The sequence below is a fragment of the Microtus ochrogaster genome, unplaced genomic scaffold (genome assembly GCF_000317375.1).
Source record: "Microtus ochrogaster isolate Prairie Vole_2 unplaced genomic scaffold, MicOch1.0 UNK50, whole genome shotgun sequence".
NCBI classification, from domain to species: domain Eukaryota; kingdom Metazoa; phylum Chordata; class Mammalia; order Rodentia; family Cricetidae; genus Microtus; species Microtus ochrogaster.
The window spans coordinates 2,506,385-2,508,946 of NW_004949148.1; positions in this window are offsets into that span (position 1 = coordinate 2,506,385).

The window sequence follows — 2,562 nt, forward strand, 5'->3', positions numbered from 1 at the left end:
TACTTACTACTGTTTACTTCTGTCTTTTTATTTTAATTCCATATGAAAAAATTTACCAGACAATTTATATCTTTCAGTATTATTAGTTTAGTGTTTATTAGCTTCCTTTGTTCATTTGACTTTTGAATTTTTTCTGAAGTTCATTTTCTTTTTTTATTGCCACCTCTCTCTCTCTCCATACACACATACACACACACATATATATACATGTATACATATACATATATATGTATACATGTATATATACATATATATGTATATGTCTTCCAATGAAATTTTATTTCATGACATAGATTTTAAAATTTTTATATAATTCTCACATGTCATTAATTTATTTTATTAAAAGTTTAAAAAGCCTTTTGTAGTTTGTGGTCTTTATAAAAAGTTGTGTCATTTTTACTGACAGGCTATAGCATTCTTCACACTGTCATACTGCATTTCTGAATCTTCCTTATTTATCTTCCGTCAGCCTATGAAAATTATTTCCTGAGTCAACAAATACACTTCTTATTGTAGTGGTTGTTTCTATGTTACTGCAACAAAGCACAATTTAGCAGCATGAAACAACATAGTTATTATCTCACAGTTCTGTACCTTGGGAGTGTAGGTTGGCTTGACTGGTTTTTCTGCTCTCGTTTCCGCAGGGCTGAAATCACAATACTAGCTGCCCAAGTTCCTATAAAGTGACTCGGAAAACTTCTACTAGCATTCATGTGTGCAAACTTTCATTCACTATAGTTATAGGGATAAATTTAAGTTTACATTTGGAATAGCCCCAAAGATTTGGACACTGGAGCCCTGACAGGGCTGTTTGGAGACTGGGAAAACTTTAGGAGGTGGGGCCAAAGTACTTGGAAGAAGTATGTCATTGGGAAGGTTTGCTGCTGTCTTTCTTTTGGCTTCCCAGCCACTGTGAGGTAAACAGCATTGTTCTGACTTGTTCTTCACCTTGTTGCAATGCCTTACAAGGTTCCCAAAGCAACAGGATCAAGCAGCTATGGACAGAAACCTCTGAAACAGTTAGTTCACATAAAACTTCTCTGATATGTTGATTTCTGTCAGATATTCTGTAAGAAGAGCTGACTAGTAAAAGGTTTTCATTTCTTTATTGGCTGCTATCTCCTACCTCTGCTGCAGTCCTGCTTTAAGCATTATAAAATTTACAACTGCATCAAAACATCATGTTGTTGGAAGGAGGCCACTTGTTGGTTCACAGCTGCTCAACTCGAAATAATCACACAGAAGCTGTATTATATAAATCACTGCTTGACCTATTATCTCTACCTTTTTATTGGCTAACTCTTACATATTAATTTAACCCATTTCCATTAATCTGTGTATCGCCATGTGGCTGTGGCTTACCAGATAAAGTTTTATCTGGCTTCTATCTCTGGCATGGCTATATGGCTTTTCTCTGACCCTGCCTCCTTTCTCCCAGCATTCAGTTTAGTTTTATCTGCCTACCTCTATTCCCTGAGCAGGACCAAGACAGTTTCCTTATTAACTAATGGTATTCACAGCATACAGAGGGGAAACCCACATTACCTCCACTTTTCTGTTTAAATAAAAATTAACGTTTTAAATTTAATATAGTAAAATTACATAAAACAGTTATCAAGCAAAAATTACAGTTACAATATTTATATCTATTTTATTATAACCGGGGAAAACTATATTATTACTATCTATTCTTCAACTCCATCAAAGTCTCCAGAAGGATATAATATTACCTAAGCAAACAGGAAGTGTATTGTAAGCAACTTCCAAATCTCTAGAAATGACAGAGACATCTTACTGCCTGTCACTCAAAGTTCTTCTGTACCATTGGGGCATCCATCTTCAGCCTATAGGCCCATAGTATACAGCAGTCTTTTCCATGATGCAGGAAATTTCCAAGACAGTTTTGCCTATATTGGCAGTTTGTCAGTAACTTTTTTCTCTGTCCTGCAGAATGTCTAACAGACACTTTCATGCAGCAGGAACCCTGAAGGATTGTCTCACCTTTAGGCAAGTTTAGCAATCATTTCTCTGTGGGTCCTGCATGTCGAGTTCATCAAGCAGTCCAGTTAAGAGCAGTTTCTTTCCCAAATGGCTAACCAACTCCATATGTAGCCTCTTTGATGCCCATATTCCTCTTGAAAAAATAGATTGATTCTGCCAGGAGCAGATGTGTCTTGTTGTCATGAAATGTCCTAAGTTCTTAAAATACTTTCAATGCCATATTTTGTAGTCTTTGAAAGATCTGAAGAATCCCTATCCATCTGAAATACATCTCTGTATATCTAGTCTGGACCGCGAGGGGTTGGTCCACCCACTGAGACAGTGTGCCTGTTCTAATGGGAGCTCACCAAGGCCAGCTGGACCAGGACTGATTGAGCATGCGATCAAACCGGACTCTCTGAATGTGGCTGAAAATGGAGGCTGACTGAGAAGCCATTGCTAAAGGCACTGGGACTTGTTTCTACTACATGTACTGGCTATTGGGGACACTAGTCTATTTGGATGCATACCTTCCTAGGCCTGGATGTAGGTGGGAGGGCTTGAACTTCCCACAGGGCAGGG